The sequence below is a fragment of the Astatotilapia calliptera genome, chromosome 7, assembly GCF_900246225.1.
Source record: "Astatotilapia calliptera chromosome 7, fAstCal1.2, whole genome shotgun sequence".
Lineage (NCBI taxonomy): Eukaryota > Metazoa > Chordata > Actinopteri > Cichliformes > Cichlidae > Astatotilapia > Astatotilapia calliptera.
In genome coordinates, this window is record NC_039308.1 from 4270794 (window position 1) to 4294748 (window position 23955).

The 23955-nt window shown below is 39.8% G+C and overlaps 1 protein-coding gene across 3 annotated transcripts in view; it reads left to right on the forward strand.

Annotated features, from left to right (window-relative positions):
- Positions 1 to 23955, forward strand: part of smpd3 (sphingomyelin phosphodiesterase 3) — an 86775-nt gene that overhangs the window by 12612 nt on the left and 50208 nt on the right. The window contains exon 2 of one of the 3 annotated variants that reach the window (XM_026172583.1): positions 21445 to 21493. The exons of the other annotated variants lie outside the window; for them this stretch is intronic. The gene's annotated coding sequence lies outside the window, so the exon portion shown is untranslated. The remainder of the gene's footprint in view (positions 1 to 21444; positions 21494 to 23955) is intronic. 3 annotated transcript variants of the gene reach the window in all.

Below are 23955 nucleotides of genomic sequence, written 5' to 3' on the forward strand. Positions count from 1 at the left end.
AAAAAATTAAGCTGAATACAACATATATTACAAATAAAAAATGACCAATCAGGGACCAGTCCTGATATTTGTCCATACTTTAACCCTAGAGTGGTTGAGCTATTTTATTAAGCCCCAGGTCACAAGTTCATGTAGGGTGTTGAGTGACCCCAGAGTAACCATCGTTCACCAAGGGGAAAAGGGTATTTCACCAATAGTTGATAAGTAAATGAGCTGGTTCTTATATTGCACATTTCTATTCCAACTTAGCACACAAAGCTTTATGCAACATGCCTCGATCACCGATGCTATGCTTTTTCTACCTAAGTGCTTTCTATCTAACATTTACATGTTGATGGATGCATCAGAGAGCAAGTTGGGGCTCAGTAGCTTGCCTGCAGACTTGAGCAGCCAGGGAGCAAACCCCCAGCTGTCCAATTAGTAGATGGCTTGCTCTACTTCCTGAGCTACAGGGACCCTTACCTGGTGGTTGCTGGCAGTTGATTCTGAACTATTATTCAATGCTGCAGCATTGAGGGTTTGTTGCAGTATCCTATTTGCACCTGAATTCTCTGAGCAGCAGCCAACAACTCTAGTAGCATACTTTTCCCTATAGTGACCAGAGGTTGCCACCGGGTTGCCAAGTCATACTGTTTCCTTTATCTGTTTTAAAATGTTTAAATATGCATGCTGCCTGCCTCTGACAGCTACCACCTGTTCTTCCACACAGAGATCTGTACCAATGAGCCAGTATTAAGGGAACTGGGCTACAAATACAAATGCATAAACCTTTTACGCTGACACCAGAGACCATGTGAGGGTACTTTTGGGTCAGGAGGAGGTCGTGGTTTGCAGGTCCAGGTCCAGAAACATGTGATGTGGATGTTTTCTGTATGAATGCAGATCACAATCTGAAAGCGCTGAGCATCATAACAACAAAAACTCAAAGCTAATGCAGAAAAGCCTGCGTGTCTGTTGACTCAGCAGGGAAACAAAAAAACAGAACTATTATTTGAAAGTCACACAGATGGTTATAAAGAGCTTCTTGCATTATATTAATTTTTATGTTTAATTATAGTCAGCCTTTACCCAGGCTTTGGTAAGTGACATTTGGCACTCTGAACTGAACTTCCCAAAAGGTTATAAATAGCATCAGCGTGGTCAAGCGGAGTTTTTTAGGTGAAAGATTGAGGAAAGGGAATGGTTCCTCTTTGTAATCCATCTGAATGAGATTGGCTGGACAGCATTTACTCTGGATTACACTCATTTGGTTGGAATATTTGCATCTCTCTAAAGCAACATTTAGAGTGGACAGCTGTGCAGTGACTAGTGAGTGTGTGTTTTGCGCTGAGGAGGGGGTTGGTTGCCTGCCTGCTGCTGTTGGCAGGTCACTGTGAACAGACTGGGTGAACACGGAGAGATTATGTTTCCACCGCTGGTTACCTCTGCTGAGAGGTAGCACAGAGCCAGATTTGGGTTTGGTTCAGTTAATCTTTTAGTCTGAGGTTTATATTTGGAAACCACGTGAGTGTGTGCTGTCAGTCATCCAAGCGGTTAACTGATAAAATCACACCCACATCATTCAGACGTTTAGCTGTGTTGATAGTGCTTTATGTATTCTTAAACACAAGCAATCATGTTAGCTGCAGCTGTGGCTGTGCTGCCGCTCTGTCTGCCCAAGAGGTGCCCCACTGTGCCTAAAGGCCTTAATCTACTTCTTGTGTGAGGTTGGAAAGAGGTGCTTTGGGTGGAGTCAAAGCATGTGGCTTTAGCGATTCATGAAAAAGCGACCACATGCTGATAACAGAGGGAACCAGCTCAAACAAACAAGTGCATGTGAGGCAGCTACGCACAACAGCCTCTCATTACCTGCAGGGACTACAGGCCACATTCTGACCTCGATGAGTGTGTGTGTGATGTCAGAAGGGGTGGGGTGGGGAGAGGAAGAGAGGCAGCCATGTACGGTAATTAGCAAGGACCTGAGGTTAAAGATGACACTGAGGTTGGGTGGGCTGTGGCTCTGTGCTGCATGGTAACCTGATTTTCAACTTCCTCCTAATTCTCCTTCTATTTTCAGCCTTCCATGTGGTAAATTTTAAGAGTTAGTTTGGCTGAGTAGATTCTAAATGCAGCATTAAAGACCATCCAGTGCATCTGGCAGCATCAATTTAGTTGCTGCAAGCAGATTCTGTAGCGGAAGGAGCAGAGACGGACGGGAGCTAGACCTGCTGTCCTCAACCTGCAAGTGGCTGATGCTGGAGAGGTCGCTGTGAACTTAAACTTTACACTTTTCTCAGGCATTAAGAACTTAAAGGAACCAGGGTTCAATAGAAAGTTCATGCCAGATGGTTGTAAAACTTGGATGGGAGTTTTAGCATTTCATAATAATAATTACAAGGAAGTTATAAGAAAAATAAGCTCTGTAAGGGTAAATAAGTCTTTTAAAGCTACTTTTAAATATTTATTTATGTTAGATGGGGGTGAAGATGTTGACAAAGAAGCTGCAGGTTGTTGGGGCTGTCCCAGCACACCGTCTGGCGTTAGCAGCTCCAGCCTTAAAAAAAACGTTATTATACTAGTCCCATAAAAAGCCTTTCTGTTGGATTTTTAATCATCCAAAGTATATTAGTTGACTAACTGATACCTGTTTAAAAGACTTTTCAATAATATAACCAAGAGGAAATTAAACCATGATCGATTGTCTGAATGTTGCTGAAACTCAACATTGATGATGTCCTTTCAAATATCCTTACATGGTTGTAGCGGGAGTGTGCAGCATTGTTTGTATATTTCTCAAAAGAAAGGTTAGTGTTGAATAGCATGACAAAGGACCAAAGGAGGACTGGGTGCAAATTAGCAGACGGTCACTTTTTTAAACGGTTTGTAAGAAAGGAGAGGTTTATGTTGTCTGCTGAAAGATAGAGGTTATTGTCATCAACAAACAGTGGAATCAAATTAAATTCCCAAATATTTTGTCTGGAGTTGGCAGATAATAAGGGCTGAATGTAACCAGAAGTTCTTTGTGTAAGTACAGAGTTATGAGTCATAAGCTCAAGCTTCAAACGGTTGGTTTGTTTACGATGGGCTTCCAATGGAGAAACAGCTTTCTTAAAGGGAGAGGGAAGGGAGCTTGTTTCAAACAGTTTATGAACTGAGGGGCTGCAACAAGCTTCAGCAAGAGAAATATATCATTTTGTTTAACTATATATCATGCAAAGCTACTCTAGCAGGGTATAAAATAAAAATAATGAACTAGAAATGAACTGAATGTGTCCCTTAAATAGCTTTTTCCACTGATTAATTGCTTCCAAATTAAACTATATTTGTCCAACACTGTGGTGCTATAAAACATCAGGCCAATACTGAACCTCACTAGGATTTAAAATAAAAATATAGCTGCTGGATTGGTTTTACTGGTTAAATAGTCAAGGGCAAATTTGGGGCAGAAGACCATGAAAACTCAAAATATTTATGTTACAAACCAGCAGAAGCTGCTAGAGCTACTGAGCTCCATCTCCCAGCCTTGCTCTAAGACAGTACCTAATATCACACATATGTAAACAATCATGCGGGACCAGGAAAAATACAGGGCACCTACCAGTAAATCACCAGCAGAACCAAAAGGATTATATGTTACATAAACTCTGACAATTTCAGCCTTCTATCCAAACCATTGAACTCAAGTCAGCAAAACCAAAACACATGTTAGGCCACAGTAACACATCCATCTTCTCTAAAGCACAAGCCTGAAAGAGCCACAGTTCAAAAACTAAATGCTGTTAAGTGCTGGGATCTCAAAAATGGTCATTTCATACACTCACACATAAACACACGATATTTAAATGATTTTATTTTCTCTAGTTGACATTTTACATTTTCTACCTTCGCCTCCGAACATAAAGAGGATCATATTGCAAAGCCTCCAGTGATTTATAGTGAGAGCTCCATCCTGACCTGAAGCCAAATAGTAATCTGTCACTCATAATTAAATCAAGCTTTCAATCATTAAACAATGACCCAGGCAGAACAAGTAATAGTACTACGTGTGTGCTTTAGGATATGATGAATTTTAAATGTACTGATGATTTAATGAATCACAGCTTTCTGTTAAAAACTGACTCACAGATTATTCCCATGGTGCAGTGCTCTCATAGCCTACATCTGATATCACCTCTACAAATAAATAAAGCAATAAAGCTTTGAATTACTAAGAAACTCTCACCCAGAGTTCCAGCTGTGAAACACAGAATACTGACCGGTGCTCACAGTGCTGCCACACATACATGACAGAAAATATCGGCAATAGGTCCCCTTTAACATTTCCTTTGAAAGCAAGCACCACAAAGCACCACAAGATTCATAACTTAAGATCACTTTATGAGAGCAACAGGGAAAGTAAGCACAAAAAATTTAACAGCGTCAGTGCCTGAGCAGCATTGGTACAATGTGGAGTCACACACTCGAAATCAAAACTGCATTTTTTACTGTGTCTGTGTTAGAGGAGTAACTTATTTTAACATTTGTAAAATAACTGTGCTTTCTTTGTGTAGTATGTACTTATCCAGGTCACAGGTCCATCACAGCGTTAACACGTAGAGACAGGGAACCGTTTACACTCACATTCACACCTACAGCTAATTTAGAAGCACCTCTTAACCTCACATGCTTGCCTTTGGACTGTGGGAGGAAGCCAGAGCATCCATGCAAGCACAGGGAACCGGATTATTGGATTGCTAAGTTTCTGTCTATCATATAGTCCCTTAAAGTGCATTAGAAAGTACATTGAGATTACAATTGTTATGAATGTGTGCTGTGTAAATAAAGCTGACAGAATACTGAACATAAAACCACGGTGCATGGTAAAAACAATGCCAGTGGAACACAAAGTGCAATGAATGTCATCTTTCTATTATGCTTATCATGTATTCAAAGTACTTTATGTTTAGTGCTGTGAACAAATATTCATCACCTTCCAGATTTCCTAGTTGTTGTTTTTTTTGGGGGGGTTTTGTTTGGTTTTTTTTTGCATATTTGTCACGTTTGAGATCTTGAAACAAATTTTAATACTTGACAAAAAAAACCCAAGTGAATAAAAAAATCATGTTTTCATTCATTAAAGTAAAACCTTAATTTGGGTTGCCTTCTTCATAAGCGTGCCACCACAGGATCCACCCTTCATGTTATTAGCATAGTGCATCTACTCGGCTTTCAAAGAAAAAGTATTGGAGTCTCAGTTTTTGTTCATTAAGAAAAAAGCTTCTTCAAATGTTCAGCACAAGATGAAAATTCAAAAGGTCATCTCATTTGGAGTCACTTACTCTTTCTCCCTCACACAGACGCTCACCTGTGTTTGCCCGGGCCTGAACTTTGGGCTGTTTCCATAGCAACATTCATCGCACTTAATGATGGTGACAGCCAGCTGCGGTCATTTCCTTGTGTCATTTTTCAGCATTCCCCGCCTCTTCTTCCTTTCCAACGTCCTCCCCCTGAGCGTCTATACAGTTAGACTGGATGAGAGCGTCTACCCACCTCAGGTTTATTTGTAACGGGTTAGTGGTTCTCACCAAGCTCACCCTGAAAGTTGAGGAGAAGAAGAAAAAATCACCAGGGAGATTATTCAGACCCAGAGTTGCAGCCGATGCCTTTGCACTGCTCTCCACGAGGATGCAAACACAAAAACAGAATATGATGTAACATGACTTGGGCAGAAGTTATGCACAAGCCCAGTACAGGCAGTATCAGCATGCAGGGAGGCTACAACATGGTTCCCGTCCTCAAGTTCTAGCTCAGTGGCAAAGGCAGGAATATTTCTTAATACATGCATGTTTTTTGGGATATGAATAAAACCCACAAAGACATGCAGAGAACCTCACACCGCACATCCCCCATACGCCTGGAGGGAATTCAAACCCATTTTCTGAGGCAGCTGTGCTAACTGTGCTTTTGTTGAAAAGTGAATCGAGTCAAGTAACTGCAGAAGATCACAGACTGTCAGGAAAAGGCCACACATGGAGATTCAGAAAAACCACAAAGGCGTGGGATGGCTTGAAAAGAGAAACATAATTAACACAAATGAGAAGTAACGAAGAGCAGCCTTTGTATCCAGATAGAAAAGTTGGCATATCAATAAAAGTAAAAAAAAGCAACAAAGTAAAATGGAAAAAAGGTCATTATATGCTGCTGTTACTTAAATGTCTGCTGAGGCTTTTTAACAGAGTTTTTATTATTCTGATTCCTTTCTTATCTTCTCTCTAATGGTTTCATTTCAATCAGAATTCATGCTACTTGCTTTTTATCTCAGCAAACCAATAATTTTCATGTTACTTTTCTTCAGATTTGTCTAAATCTTGCTCTGCGCTCTTTTGTTTCTTAGTGGCGAAGAGGGTTTAATAGACTGTTTACTCGCTGGGCCCACGTCCTCATTTTATGTTTGACAGCATTTTAGTAGATAGGTGAATAGCTGGGACATGAATTGAGCTGCGGTTTGGGGAAGGCCTCGAAGGGGACTGGTGGCGGTTCCCGGCCTGGCGGATCCCCATGTACTAAATAGAAGTGAAGAAGTTAAAGAATTAGAAAGGGGAGGGAGGGGCACGTAAACGAGAACAGCTTGCAGAGCTGGGAGAACATATATAGATGAGAATCGGAAGACGACCAATGTCGTTGCCTTTACTGTGTATGCACATGTGGCCCTGCGGTTACAAAAAGACAGCTTAACTTTTGTTTTATTTCTCTTTTGCAAAAATAGATCGTCTATTATTCTGTAAGCAGATGTTCACATGTATAAAAACCCCACGCCAACCAGGGTTTTGGTGGTATATCACTGCAGGCACACCATTGCATGTTAGCCTCATGTATAGCCGGCACCTTCAAAAGAGGTTGTGGGTTTGTAGACCAAAGCATCGCTGTTATTTTTTTAGTCATTTTCAGTAGCAGCGCCACAATTTTACCACGAATGCCAACAGTGTGGCTGCTGTTTACCCAGCCATCCAATTACAGTGTAAGAGGATACCAAATGGAAGACCAACCAAGTGCTGAAAAACAACAGAGCTGAGTTTAATTCGGCTGCTATCCAAGCATTTGTGTCTTTACCAAATGAAATCGCCCAAACAACCAAAACCGATATGAAATTTATTGCTTGAAAAAGCATTTTGTTTACTGTTGATGTACCAGTTAAGTTAAGAATAACAACTAATGTTAAAAATCACAATCATTCCCACTGATTTCACGTCATACTTTTCCACTGGTTGTCTGTGTCCCACCAGTAGAGCGCACCCCACAGTTTGAAAACCACTGAGCTTGCAATACATTTTTCCCATGAATATTCTGTATCATAGCAACCAAAGCATCACAGCTGAAGAAAAAAAAAATGCTGTGCTTTCGAAGCGCTCTCAAACACTCCCAGCTGGGCATTTACAAAAGAGCGTCCAGTGTTTTCAGCTGGGGGAAAAAACGTGTCTGTGTACACACACCCTTTGTCTTCTGGCAGGTTTTGTCTCGCTAAAAATGTTGTGCGTTCAGTGTGTGCGAGAGCACACAGTTTCATTTTCACTCGTTATAAGTGACTGGCTTGCTTGCATGTCCTTCACACATGTCCATTAGGAGGAGAGTCCGCCAAATTACAATGGATGTAGTGTGACTGACCGACTGACTAAAGCACAGACACTAAACTGTTTTCGGAGCCAGTAATCTGATCTGCTTGTGGAAACTGACTGTGAATTCCTGCTAATACACATCAGCTCCTTTGGGCTGCTAGCACATTTCCCCTTCTTCTCTTTTTGTTCCATTCGAAGCTGTCTGCCGTTCTAATTTGAGTTCAAAGACAGTCATTTTTCTAGCTGCTCGGCTTAAGCAAACATACATTTCCCCTCAAAGCGCAGCCAAGGCCAGGCTGAAACTTATTTTCAGCTTTGAGTGTCCGTGTGAATGTTTTCAGCAACCTGTCGTAGAAGTTAGGACCGTGCTTTTCTGTGTGAGTTTCCCACAGTGTTTCTAAAGCGTGGCAAAGCTGATCTTCTCTACTGGGTTTTTGAGAGGAATCAGAAAATATGACCTTGCTACTGGGAGCGAGGTGGGGAGATGACCACAGGCTGCTTTGGGCAGGAACCCAAACATAATTAAAGTCTTAGATCATCAGAAACACCACAACGTGTTCGGGAGAGAGTGCAGCAGTCCTAACATTAGATGTACTTTGGTGGTTTAAAGGGAGTGAAACTCTTTTTACATGATTGTGTGTTGATGGTGGATCAGCACACAGCTGAGTAAGCTGTGCTGCTTTATCTGCAGCAGGGCCAAAGGGGAAAGCACAGTGTGTGTTTGTATTGGATGCACATGTGAGTGTTTAATATGCTTCTCAGTGTCCCGGTTAAGTATTGATGACTTAATGTACCGAACATGAAAGCTCTTGTGTGTCTGCCTCCATGTCTGCGATAGCATTATGTGAAAGAGTCTATGCTGTTTGCTGTGATGTGGGTGGAAGGAAACAGAGAAGGGAGGAGATGAGTGAATGCAGAGAAAGGGTGAGTAAGATTTAAAAAATATGAGTGTGGCTGGAGCTGTTCGTCTGCTGGTATCATTCATTTCTATACATATTTTTTATTTTTCCTGAAAGATGGTGACATCACCCATTGGTTTCTGGGCTCAGTGGACTTCAGTGTGAGTATTTTGGTTAGTTTTTTTGAGGTAAAAATTACTTTGTTAGGATGAGATTGTGGGATGAGAGTAATTAGCTAATACTAGAAAGCCTGGCTAAGAATCTGCATCAAAAACAGACCTGCTTATAAAATATAAGCAAGTCACTGGTTCAGAAGTAAAGCATGAACCGCTCGCCTGTTTGTCACATAATTCCATTAAAATGCTCTAAAAAGCAACAATAAAGCAAACATAGTCGAGAGGTCCATTTCAGTGACTTCATTTAGCAGAGGTGATGGCTCTGGCTCTATCACTGTATGATAGTTCTGAATTTAAAAATTACCTGTAAAGATTTTTTTTTTTTGCAGCAGGCATCAAACATGCTTTTTAATGCTACAAAACTTATTTTACCATGGAGTCTATGGGGAATGACACGCTTGTGGAACCAGCCTCAATTGGCCATTAGAGGAACTGCAGTTTTTGGCCCTGGTTCAGCTGTGATTATGGATGGTTTTTTATTTACTAGCATAGCATTGTTTTGTTTGTTTTTTTATTTGAAGGTAACACATATACATATTATTAACATAGTATTTTCGGATGTTTTTAGTAAGGGAGTTTTTGCAGTGTGGATTGCTGCCTTATCTCCTGTTATACTGAGTAGACTGCTACACTGACCTCCATCAGACTGAGGTATTGATCCACTACAAACTGGCTGCCCTGGATTAGAGAGCGAGCACACCCAGCAGCAGCTCACGCATGCAAATGTACATATAGGCATGAGCAGAAAACATGCACGCACATTTTTTGACCGAGCTCCATTGCCCCCTACCCTGAACCCACATGGATGAGTGCCCAGAGGGCTGCTGGGTAATTGCGAGTCATGACTGTAATCCACTGAATCTGAATGTAGCTAATAGACCCTCGCAGTGTATTGGTCTGAATGAACTGCCTTACAATGGCTGTCAGATAAAAGTGCAGCTGTGACTGAGGTGAGAGATGATTTGCAGAAAGGACGACATTAGTAAGTCATTAGAGCAGCTGAGTGACTTAACTGTGCATCTTACTGTACTTAGGCTACTTTTTAAACCTTCTTGTCCAACTGCATCACCAATTAGTGTTAAACAGTCAGTAAAGAACAGAACAGAGTGCAAAGAAAATCATTGTCTGAGCTTTTCTCCTCGTCCTCACAAGCACGTATATCTTTATGAAAAACTTTGTTTCTAAAAGATACAGTTGGGGGAAATAAAAACAAAAAAGCGCATGAAAATTATCTGTGTGAGAACTGGAGCCTCTTTTACATGGATCGTATCTAAGATCTCACATGAACTGAAGTCTGAAGTGCAAAATTCTGTTTTATAATGAGTGAGCAGCGTGTGAGGACCATAAAGCTTTTGATTTATTCATTCATGTGTTAAGGTTATATTTGGGGATGTACATAACTACTAAACACATTAACATTGCTGCCCTCTGTAGTCAGCACCAATGTTCCCTCTAAGCTGCTTGTGTGCTCAATCGCGCACTGCTGGCATGCTCTCTGCGCACAGAAAATCTGCGTTGCGCACAAAAATAAAATCTATCGTGAATTGAAATTAAAATAAATACGTTAACAATTGATTCTGTTTTACAGTGTGAGTCAGTAAGTGACCGGTGACTGGCTGCTCCAGCCAAGGATGCGATTCACTTTCGTATATACCGAGCTAATCAACGTCGTTGACAGGCTATGACAGGGTCCTTATGTGCCGACACCGGTGTTTTAGCTAGCAAAGCGGCGTGGCTCATGTGGAGTGAAGCCACGTTAATGACAACGCGTACAACCATTGGAGATGTGAGCAGGACAGATGAAACAATTGACGGAAAAAGTGGGGACTTTATACCAGTTTTTAAATTGCGTTGATAGACCACGTAAAACCAGAGTTATGATAAAAATATATGTTTGTTCGTTTTCTTCCTGAATACTATCGTTGTTTATATTTACTGCGGGAAGAAATGGTAAACATGGCATTTTATAAGGAAAGCACTCTCCGCCTGTGAGAAAAGACAAAACCAAAAAACCCTTTCCTATTGGTGGAAAAATGTACCATGTCGACCAATGATATGGCAACATGCCATTTAGTTGTTTAGAATAGGGGGAGGTTTTAGTAGTGACGCCGGTGTTTTGAGATGCGACGTTTAGCGTGTTTGGAGTCTAAAGTTAGTGTGTTGTCTTGTGTAGTTTGTAATTATTTTTTTGGAGTGGCACAAATAATTTGTGTGGCATCAAATTTGATGCAGAACAGCTGATTGTTCTGTAAATAGTTTGAAATGTTTATTTTAAAAAACGCCTTGGCTGCATTTTTAGCTAAACAGCTGCAAAAAACTTTGTTGTTTGCATAACTCAGTTACTTTTTTGAAGAAGTAACTATATAATTAATTGCCCAACATTGGTCACAGCTTTCTTTATATATACACACACACACACATATATATATATATATATATACATATATATATATACACACATATATATATAAAGAAAGCTGTGTTTTCAAAATTGGAGTTCAATTACTTCCAATAGTGTTAACGTACTACACAGGTCATGAACAAGACTTTTTAAAATTTTCATTGTAAGTGGGCTAAAGCACTTAATTAAAAGTAGTCTAACACAAATGTAAATGCTGTAATTTGCTTATTTTAATTAACCATATAACTTGGATGGATTCGATGCTGGCGTGACCACAGTGCACACGTCTGCTGTCGCTCACAGTGGTCCAAGTGTCCGCTCAGAGAGTTTGTGTGTTCGCGCAGACACATGAAAAATTAGAGGGAACATTGGTCAGCACCAGAAATACCAGCTAGTTATGCAGACGGTGGCGCTCCACCGCACTTTCTCTCTCTGATGGAAGACGTAAAAAGCTAGGTAGAAATAGATGATGCAGTGCTTCTTAAAACTGATTTAGAAAGTGAATGACTGTATATTGACTGTGTCTGGCATTTAAACAATACATTGTGCACAGGCAAGTGGATGTTAACCTGCAAGGAAAGAAGGTTGATAGTACTAGCTTATTTCTTCCTTTCGCCGAAGGAAACATTAGCTTACTTCACTTGCTGCAAACTGGTCAAACACCGTGTGTTTATATTTACATGCATGCATGATTATTACATTTCAGGAGCATCTAAAAGATGCTTTAAAATGAACTGTTCAAAATAGCTCCCAAGAACATTGTCTACAGTATTTGACCTCGTATATATATATATATATATAACATATATAACAAATATATATTAGTTTCTTTTTAACTTATATTATTAATATTTATTAAAGGTAACGTGTCAAGTATCAGTGTAAATAATTGTTTTAATCAATTTAAATTAACCCTTGTGTTGTCCTCGGGTCATTTTTGACCCCTGAGGACAACAGGTGTATGGAAATCGGGAGGACATTATGAGGGTTAAGGATTTTAACTTAAATAAGGATGAACACATATATTTCCAGAAGATTTGCTGCTAAGCTTAGCTAGCGATCTTTTAGCACTATTTTTTATCTCTCATGCAAATTAATTCTCCTTTTATTTGTTTACAAAACGTCAACAAAGTTGTTTCTAGTTTTTCAGTCATGAAAACTTTAAAGATAATAAATCTGGAAATATGCAGAGAAACTAGCTTAAGCTAAGGCCTGAGATAGCGGCAGTTAGCCAGACTCCAATGACTACTTGGTTATATTTTTTCAGCACATTACATCATTGGCAAATTGATTATGGTTCAGAAGAGTAAATTGTAGTCAGTATTTTATTTATTGTATGTATTTAATTGTGATTTTATAACTATATGATTCTCCTGTTCTTGGTAATGTCAGTTAAAACTGTTTCAGGTGCACTTTACCTGCTTTTTGGTGGATAGCAGCCCTGTTTTACATTTAGCTGGTGAAACAAAGACAAACCCCAGTCAGATTTGTGATCTACATAACAAAGCCCACATACAAAAGGTGTGAATGGAAATGCATGACATGTGAGCACACCTTTATATAATAAACCTGCTAGTTTATGATGCTGCAGTTCAGGAACCCTGCAGCCTGATCAGGTCAAGCGTATGACGTAGTAGAACTAATTTAAAAGAGGCTGAAATGAAAATAAACTTTTCGCCATGCACAGAGATGGACACTGGCAGCTGGGACATTAAAAAGTGGGCCAATAATTCTCTGAATGCCTCAATAAAGGGCAGACCAACAACTCTGTCAGTACACGAGCTGTGAGGAATGGAAATTCCTGCAAAACCACAGAAACTGATCAGTGAAGTTATAGCAAAACGTTTGTGTTAATCATTGTTGTGGCTGACTGGATTTGACCTTACCTACACTGTATGTGTTAGATGTCAGTCAGAATAATGATCGCTCTACAAACTTTCATCCTTCTGTACATTTTTGTTGTTTGCTGATTCGTTTTGGCAGCGCTTAAGACATTAAAAGAGTTTCGATGAGTGTGACAGTCATAAAATGTTAACATGGGATTAACATTAAACATTTTTGCCATTTCTATAATCCTCATAAAAATGCATTTTTAAACTTTAGCATTGAAAACAAATTTTACAATGTGGATGCAGTTTGTAGCAAGTAAAAATATCACTGCACTTCACTGCATAGTACTATGCTGTGCTTACAAATCACAGTTGCCATCATACACAGTTGATGACACACTGACGTGGGCCCTAAATCAAAAGCAGGTTAATGGCAGAGAGGCTCTAATAGCAGCCTTTGTGTTATGTAAAAGTCCAGAGGTGAGTGTGCGCTGCTCTGCACAGCGATTTATGAGATCATCTACTGCAAAGAGAGACGGTAAATGTGGGAGAGCCAGACATGAAGGAGAGGGCGACATGAAACAAAAGGTCACGGGTTAAAATAAAAGCTATAGTGTCACTCTGCTGAAGGACCATCGTGGTGATGTTCCAACCCATTTACTCCAAATGATATATGTTTATGTTACTGCTGAGTGTTTCCAAAAGCAGACTTTTTTATGCAATTGTCATCCATCACAATGAATATTCTGTTTGCTTTCATTTTTGGTCCAAGCTGTTGTTGAAAGCGTGGACCGTTGGCAGCCTGCAGTGGTGCTTTCAGAAGCTTTTGTATGAATCTGATCAGTTTCTGTCCTCCTCATATCTCATGTTTGCAGCGTTTCCAATGCCAGAAGCTGAATGTTCAGAATTACAAATCAAAAAACAAACCTCCTGATCTGAGCCAGCCTTGCCCAGTTCATTTGCTATCATGAGAGCTGAAATGTTGCTCAAGAGCAGGTGGCAGCGGGCCCTGATCAAATTACCCTGCTGATTCTAGTGTACCTCACAGTGATGGTATTATATGTCTCCAACTAACCATGTTACAGCAGCACAATCGCACTGAAAATAGAGACGCAACAACGGAATGAGAAGAGGAGGGAGTGATCTCTTGATAGCTTAAGATAATCATAGATTTCTGAAGTGCAGGATTTGTTTTCAATTTGACAAGACAGAAAGTGGGAAAATGAAACCTTTAACACTCATCACTAATATCTGTGTAACAGGCAGTCAAGGGACAAAGTGCAATACTGGACCAGACGTACATGTGATCCTTACGCAGCATCAGTGGGTGGACGCGAGCTTTAGTGTCACTGTGAATTTTCTGATGTGAAATGGATGGCATGGAACTGACACAGATGGACCAGAATGCCTCTGTTTTATTTATTCATTAAGTTATTGATAGTGATAGTGATAGTACCTGGCAGTTAGGCTACAAGATAAACTGAGGAATCTTGGCATTTTGTCTTCACAGATTTTTGGTTCCTTTTCTTGTTCTTTTTCTTTCTCTCTTTGATCTTTTCTTTTCACCTTTTCTGTGTCTCAAAGCATTGTTGAAAACATTTTTAGAAAAAGAGTGAAACTATGAAAAACAGTGATGGGACGCTGTTTAAATGAAACTGCTTAATCATGCAGTACCAACGAGACGTCTGACTTCATTCTGGGGTAGCGAAAAATCCAGTGGTCCAAACCACAGTCATCAAAAACTGTCATCAGCCACTAGCGAACAAGGGTGGTCTGGTTCCCACAGTGACCTGATCTGAAGATCATGAAATCAGGCTGAGATTTACATTAAACAACAAGGAAGTCAAAAGCCATGAAAATACTGTGGCAAGTCTGCAAGTTCAGGTTCAATACAGGTCTCAGATCAATCCACTGATCTAATATCAGTTTCAATTTTATCTAAAGTCTAAAAGTGCAAAATGTTCTCCAAAATCAAGTGCAGTAATTCTTAAACAAGTCAAACTTTCTGAAATGCCCACATTTTATGTCCAAATCCAGTCTAATAGTGATGGGACAATCAATTAAATCCATTCTGAAACCAAATCCGGCCTAAAAGTTTTGCAAATCAAGTCGGAAACCCAATCAAAACAGTTGAAATCCAGTCTGAAATCAAGTCCCAAACCACATTAACACCCGTTCAAAATCAGCCTGAAAGCATTCTGAAATTTTGCCAATTGATTCTACACTCTGGAAACCACTTAAGTCCATTCTGAAAGCCTGTCTGAAAGCAAAATCCCAAACTGTGCAAATTTAAAAAACCAAACTTGGCAAAAACAGTGTAAATCACCCCAAACTACTTTAAAATGGTTCTAAATTTGCCAGAAAGAAGGTAAAAGTTAGCTTTAAAGTACTGTAAAATCCTTCCCCAACTATGTCCAAACATAAGTCCAACACCAGTCCCACATTAATAGTATTGCAATCTTATATTCAGACGCTTATTTTGAAAACACTTAACTTCAAGAAGTAAAAGCTTTTCTCACTGTTCTGTACATATATGTGTCACACAAAGGCACACATGTGAAGTTCCTGAGATCAGCTATACTCTGAATTATTGAGGTTATCAGCTGCAGGCTCTCCTCCCACTGATTATAAATAATTTGACGGTTTATCGAGTCCAGAAGAAAAGTCAGGGCGCTCGTGGGAGTTGTTGTTCTGCCCAACTCTTCCCAAAGGCCCGATTTCAGCCTAGATTGCTTTGCTGTTGATGGAAACATGAAGACGCAGTTCTTAATTGATTGGAAAACAATCATCCAGGGCAAAACGTGTGACTTGGGTATTACTTGCATCTATTATAGCGCCTGATGGGCCATGAAACATGAGCAAATAAACTGACACACCAACCCCCCTGCATTATATAAGAGGCTTCAGCATGTATGTGAGAGTGGAAGCTGTGTCATATCTGTGCTCCCTGTACAGTGACAGGCAGCCACAGTAGTACAGTTACTAAGTGCATGTGACTAGGTCACCATGACAACAGCACTCCCTGGAGCATGCTGTGAGCAGAGCGACGTCACTGGCCTTTGCATGCTCCTGTGTGTCTGCGTTCGTGTGGCACTCGCTGGATCGAGAGCTGGTCCTGCACAAGCTGCTGTGTGTGAGAACCAGAAGCAGGAAATGAGCACAGAAGACAAAGATGAGACAAACGAGTGACAGCGAGGAAAATTAAAAGATGCGTAGATGCACGAAGGGTGTAATCGCTCTGATGTGCACTCCAACACTATTTTAGTTTCTGCCAGATGGCTTTATTGCTCCTATCACTATTTCTTCACCACAGGCCCCTGAGCTGTTTGTGTAGTGGATGTGTGTGTGTGTGTGTGTGTGGTGTGTGTGTGTGTGTGTGTGTGTGTGTGTGTGTGTGTGTGTGTGTGTGTGTGTGTGTGTGTGTGTGTGTGTGTGTGTTGTCCTTGTGTGTCACTCAGAGCTCTGTTCTTTCTCCTAAATATCAAAAGGGCATTTATCACTCCATTCAGCTGCTGCACCACACCGTGCTGCCCAACAATCACGGGTGGATTAGAAAATAACCGTCTCAAATGAGCACAGACGTGTAAAACAACAGTCCTGATTGTAAGATCAGCACAGCACACAGACCAATGATGTCTGTTTGTACCTGTGTGTGTCATAAACGGTTTGTTTTACAGAGGTTTTGCTTCAGTTCGTTCAGATTTTGGTTTGATTTAATATTTTAGGTCATTACAGTGGGTTTGAGGACAAAACTTTGGACTGTTTTACATCTTTTCATCACATTTTTTTCTCATTTTATTCGTTTGTTATCATTTGTCTTCTTTCTTTTTGCTGCTCACGTTCCATATTGTTCAGATTGTGTGTTTTACATCTGTTTTTGATGCTTCATGTGTCAATTTAGGTCACTTTGGGTAAAATATAGGTCATATTGTACCCATTTGTCAATATTTTGTGTCTCCTTTTTGTGTCTTTGCAGTAATCATAGATAGAATAAAAGTTGCACGTAGTTTCTGGGTCTGAAAAGTCTGTTAAACCTAATTAATCCAATTTAATGGCCACCAAGGGCAACAGCTATGGTTCCAAAATGATTTCCTATAGAAGTTTGAGAAAGTGGCTCTCTGACTTTAAATATGTAAACACTTTGCTGCTGAGCTAGTGGTCTCAGTCACTCATTTTGGTTCATACCAAGTTTCATTTAAATCTTGGTCATACTATGTTTCACAAGGGAGAATTATAGCTACAGGGTAGACTGGTCTTACAACCTGGGATCAAAGTCTTTAGTCTAAACAGCAGCCCCATTCATCTATACTGTCCATAGCAGTAAGTGGCATCTTCTTCACCCTGGATGTCAAATGCTGACAAGGTTCTATCAAGGTTGGTCATGTCTCCGGCATGCACAGGATAAAGCGAGGTGCATTTTACTCTCAACTCATCACTGAGGGTCACCTGGAAATGCAAGCATCACTTTTCATCACCCAGGGTTAATGTTGTGAAGGCGGGTAATGTGGTTGCTTTGTGGGTCATCTTATTGCTGAAGATTTTCTCTCATCACCTTGTAATATAAAGATAAATGACAAGACTTTTGTAATGAATTGGTGCTACAGTATATAAAAGTGGATTGGGAAGTGAATCTTGAATTGTTCCTAAATTTCAAAGGATATAATCTCCAAACTAAGGTGGGACTATATTTGGTATTCCAGTCCGAACACTGCAGAAATGACTACAAATAATTGTTATTGTCACTTTCTTGTGATCATGTAGATTTTTAAGTCATTTAATTGGGGTTTTACACGTTTTCATCTGTTATTTACCTCCTTTACAAATATTTACTTGCTTTATTTATTTATTTATTCTGTATTGGAACTGCTGGCTTATTTTGGCGATTTGAATCCCTGTTGCCAATGTTCCTGTTGATTTTCAACAGTTGTGTCTCTTATGGGTCTCATTTTGGTTGTTTGGTTGCTCATATTTCCTTGAATCCCCGAACCTGTGATTCAGTACTCCAGTTCGTAATCATCCGACACATCAGTATTCACTCAAACAATGCATGTGTTCTGTGCCTCACCGACACGTCACGCGCACATACTGCTGATGAGTTCGAACAATCACGAGTGAACACGACATTATTGACCTTCCATATTGTCCACGCAGACTGCTGGCGCTCGCACACAGTTTTTCTCCTGTTTATCCAGACAGACGATATTGATCGGGGCTGAGGGGGGAATTCTCTGAAATGAAGCTCTCTGAGTGAACTTTAGCAAACTGCAGGTCCCAAGCTGACATATTCATTTATCACTGACATCCTGGCTGTCAATCAGAGCGTCCTAATGAGCTCACAGTACAGCGAGGTGCGCATCCTATTAGGTGATTGTTTGAGCATGTTACTGGAGAAATTGTTAGCTTGAGCTGTACTCCAAAGCGACATTATTATACAGTGTCGCTTTTCCTGCATCATATTGGCTTCGTGAAGCCAGGGAGATGAAAACAACAAAGAAAATATCAAAATTTAGTCCTGATATTGTTCCAAGTATCCCCCACATTGCGTCAGAAATGGTATTTTGCCTTATTTTAATGGCACTGATGATTAAGTATGTAAACGAGTGAAGGTAATTTTGAAGTGTCATTGTTTTTGTCTCATTAAGGGATAAACTCCCACACTGCTCTCTGATTAAAGCACCACTCAGCGCGTTTGTGTTGAAATTGCACTCTTGCTGCAAGTTTTCATCTCTCTAATGTAAAACAGGGCATTGCTGATGATTCATTAATGGCAGGAGGCGCTAAATAGTTTAAAAAGCCACTTTACTAAAAAAAAATAATGGAGGTCACATAGTTTATCCTTTGGCACAGAAATTAATAAAGTCATTTTAAATGGTTATGGTTATGAAAATAACCATAACTGTTGTGTGTTTGCTACAACAGTTTTCAGCTGGATATTGCGGTCAGGGTCAAGATGTACCTTCCCTTTTTTTTTTACAGGCAGATTTTAAAGGTGCATTAAGGCACATTTTTATATTAAAACGCAGGTTAATTTAACACAAAAGACATCAACAGTAATGAACATCTGTTTGTTAGACTTTTTTAGTGCTTGTTTTGGTTCTCTGACCCACAAATTCAGCTGCCATCATAACAGCGTATGTGTACCTCATATAAACCCCACAGTGAATGACAGAAAGCAAATCGCTGCCACAGTGACATGTTTAATAGCGGAGCAACTCCACAGCGCAAAACTGATGATTGATTGATTTTTACAAACAACATCATCAAACTAAAATATTTTGGTAACCTAGCCAAATGGGGAATTAGCTTTTTAAAGTGCAGCATGTTTATTGATGTTAACGTGTCTATTATAACGTCTAAAAAAAAAAAACAACTGTGCAGAAGCTGTTTGTTTGCTGGTTACACCTGGCTGTGGATCAAATTCCTGAGTTTGACTCACGCTGCAAACAGAATAAGCACAAAAAATAGCAGCACAAACAAAGTGGTGTTTATTAACATGCAGATTGCTCGACTTTTAACAGTATTTATTGGTTTTTGTACTTTTTATAAATAGATTTTATTTGATAACGAAGCAGCTCTTCTATAGAAAACTCCTGCACTCCCTGTCATGTTAGATTTTCCACATCTCCCAGTCTCCATCAGTTTATAATGCTAGACTTTCGCCTCACTGATTGAAACTGCCAAATACTTAAAGAGAAACAAGAAATCTTAATTTAAACGCATTTTAGTGAATGCAGGCTGACGCTAATAATCTCCACTTAGTTAACGTTGCAAAAATAATAATCTGTGGAGATAATGGTACCAGACAGTTACTGAAACCAACCAAATAGTGGTTGAAAATGCAATTTTACCAGTTCACCTACTAATGTGGCTTTATTCAAATACATATAGAAAAAAACCTGACCATCGAGCGACTCAGAAGAAAAAAGCCACAAGTTCATAATTTCAGAGCCTGTATCATGAAACTCATGTACAGGTCTGTGAAAGGCAGCCGTATGGTGAAAATATAAACACAAGTTATGATTTGAGTGCTGTTTCTGTTCCTTCAAGCACAGTTTAAAATTCAGAGTCTGAAGAGGAACAGGAAATGATCTGCCATCACCGGCTTGTATCTCTTTCTGCTCTCCCTGGTTTGCACCTCACAGACAGCTTCTTACTTGAAGCACCTCTAAAACAAAGCTGAACTGAAGGCTTTATTACTGATCCCTGGTTTATTTCATGTTGTTCTGGTCCACAGCACTAAACCATCCGTGCAACGCTGATCAGTTAAAATGATTCAGCTGCTTGGCCACCTGACCTGTGCCACCTGCCTCTGCAGCCTGTTATGGAGCAAAAAACGATTTTCTAGATTTTATTTAAGTGATAGTTGAGCAGTGTCATTAAACACAAGGGGGGTTGTGTAAATTCAAGCTTTCCTGTGCGAGAGATAAAAATACAGATATAATATTTGTCCTCATTAGTCGACATTGATCCTCTGGTGAAATCTCGGCGGCAGTAGGATTTTAGAAACAAACAGAAGTGCTAATTAGCACTAACAAAGGAATTATCTGCAGTACAAGCTGACTTGTATACCTTTTTTAAAAATATTGTGTGCCTGTACCTTAACGTGTGTGTGTTTCCAACATGTGTGTGTCTGCTGACGTTGTCACTGTTCTTTTTCCGTCGCTGTATTTCTGTCTCTTCCTGCAAGGCGACGTATTTGGCTATAAATTATGCACCGCTGAGCTTCCCCTGATAAGGCCAAATGTGACGGTTTGTGCTCGTTGATCTATCAGCTCTGACTGAGGTTTGTTTTTCTGGGTGTGGTCGTTGATGCAGCTTTCAAAAGGTAAACTCCCCACAGAAGCTGAGGAAAGTGGAAGCTTTTAAAGGCCGTGGGATCGAGGATTTTAACGCTTAAAGCGGCAAAAAAGATGAATACAATGGGTAAAGACTTCAGCAGAGTTAAAGGTTGATGATAGGATGATGTAATCGGGCCAGTGTGGATACTTTAGTTATGGACAAAAACTAATTCTTATGGTGTTCAGTTAAGTCTTTACTTATCAATCCCAAGCCCACCTTATGGGAGCTTTTGCCAGACTTCCAGCGCTTTTTCAAGTCATTATATAATTCATTGAATAAAGTTGTGTTGCCGGTTCAAATTTTGGGTGCTCATTAAGTGACGTAGGAAAAAAAATTGCAACCAGAGAATTTAAAATTGCATTTACAGGGAATGAAATAAGTATAATATGAAGGGAAATCAAAATGACTGAGATTTATAATAAATGTTTTTGAGGAAAAAAAAAGTAAATGTTGATAATCGCTGTATGTGTGACAGTGTTTGAGGAGAGAGGGTACATGCAGACGTATAGACACGCATACACTAAGAAGATGTGCCTATAATATATCATTTTCTACTCTGTGAGCTTTAATCACCATCAAGCAACCATCAAGGTCAATTTGCAGCAGGAAAAGAAAATGTGAAAATTAGAAACAAACAAATGAAAACATGCGGTACAAAAACGTCCTTCTTTGAAATGAATGAGCGTTTTTAGCTGGCATTTGCTAATTTTCTCTTCCTTTTTTTTTAAGATCCTGTGCTCTGTTGGATCCAATCGAAAGAGCATTAATCTCCCCACAGGTGATAATAACACCATTTTTACATAAAATCACATTGTCTTTATCTGTGTGAGGTATAATTATGATACAAACTTAAAGCCAGAAAATACCTGTTCTAATCATCATTACACAGCACTATCATCATAATTTACTGATGGAGTTTTTGAATGTTATGATTTCTGTGTTCGTTGTATTGGCACACCAGCATCTCTCCATATAAACTGCTGTAGACTGTAACTTTCTCTGTGTGATTGTCGTACTTGCACCTCTCGTCCTAGCTGTGCTGCTTGAGTTTTATTATGCAGCTGTTAATATTGAATTGTTTGGAGTTGAGTTATGATACTTAAACCTGCTAATATTGACTTGCTTATGCCAGTGAGAGGCTGATGAATCTGAATTTGAACACGAGCAAGTCTAGCAGAAAGTAGTGAGAGGATTTTCTTGCATGAGTGAGTTTTGAATTATCCATGTATTTTTTTTCTTCCTGAAACCTAAAACGAGCAGCCAGAAATAGCACATTTTAATGAGCAGTGGCTGCAAATTGCGGCTTAAATGCCAGGCGGCATGGAGTCAGTGCAATGAGTGAATTTGTCTGGATTAGAGTTTTTGTGCAGGGGGTAAGCTCTCTGTTTGCTTCCTTTTTGTTTATTCACTCTCTGCTTGCTCTTCCTTTTGCTTATTCTAAATGCATATCAGAGTTTCATCGATATTTGAGAACAATGAAATAATTACCTTCTGTCGTATATCTTAAAAATACAATAAACAGTGTTGTAATGTGTGCTGTAACACTGCAAGGTTTAAAAAGTTTGGTTGACTAAAATCATACCTCTTCAATGAGTCGATGAGGTCATGGATGGATGGATGGATGGATGGATGGATGGATGAATGGGTGTATGGATAAATGGACAGAGACATGGATGGATGATGAATGGATCAATGGCTAGAGAATGATAAATGAAGGATGGATGGATCAATGGATGGATGATGATGGATGGATGGAGATGGATACATGCTGGATGGATCAGTGGATGACTGATAGATGAATGATGATGGATGGATGGATGGATGGATGGATGGATGGATGGATGGATGGATGGATGGATGGATGGATGGATGGATGGATGGATGGATGGATGAATGGATGGATGGATGGATGGATGGATGAAAGGATGGATGGAGATGGATACATGATGGATGGATCAATGGATGAATGATGGATGAGATTAGGTGGCTGTAGCTCAGGTAGAGGAGCTCAGCTGCTGATCAGAAGGTTGGTGGTTCAATCCCTGGCTCTCCAGTCTGCATGCCAAATATCCTTGGGCAAGATACTAACCCCCACTTGCTCTCTGATGCATCCATCGGAGTATAAATGTGTATGAATGTTAGTTAGAAAGCACTGCAAAGTATAGACAACAGTGCTTGTGTGATTGGGTGAATGCGGCGTGTTGTATAGAGGGCTTTGAGTACTCCACGAGAGTAGAAAAGCTCTATATAAGAATCATTTCTCATTATAAGAAACATTTACCATTTACCAGTCCATGGATGGTTGGATCAATGGCTAGAAAATGGATAAATGAAGGATGGGTCAGTGGATGATAGATGGATAAATAATAAATGGGTAGATGGATGGATGAAAAGGGGTGAGGGTGCTATCTTCTGTCTGCTTGCTTTTTTGAGAAAGTGAACTAAAAATAGATATGGAAATATAGTATTTGGAGCATAATAAATGTTTTTTATTATGCTTGTTATTTCAAAATATAATCATATAAACTCCCTTTAAACCATACTTAACCAGACATACAAGATGCCACAGGGATGTCACCCACTGGTTTTTGAGTGCACAATACAAAAATACTAAAAATATGCTCTATAGCACTGAAGGTCACATTATTTATCACATAATTTCATCAAAAACAAAACCAAGGAAGATGGGTCCTGTTCAGTGACTTGATGAGGCCTAGCAAATAATGGCTAAAGTCGCCTTTCTCAGTACACCTGTCTGCCTCACCGGTGCCATTCAGCCTATGGACAGGTTAGCTCACAGTTTTAAGGCCGACCAAAGTTTTTTTTTTTTAAAGTGCTGCAAAGTTTAATCCCAAAAAGTGCTACCTCTTTTCTCCATATGTCCAGTGAGAATTGAAGTGTGGACTTCCACATGTTAGACTTAAAGACAGTCAGTAAAACACTGCCGTCATATGCCCCTTATGCCCACTGGTGAGTCAGCAGGTCATCTCTTTATATCTTTTCAGGTCAACCATCGCAGCAGGAAGTCAGCAAGTAGTAGCACAGGCAGCTCCTCTGTCATAATACGAATCATTACAGTATACAAAGGTTTCGACCCTACACAAGAAGATTACAAGGATGGAAGAGGTGGTAATTCTGGGAGAGATGTCCTATTCAGAGAATGAGCCTGTCTGACAAAAGAGCTTCATTTGGGGAGAAAATAGTAGACAGTGGTGACAAACAGCTCCCACAGACATGTTT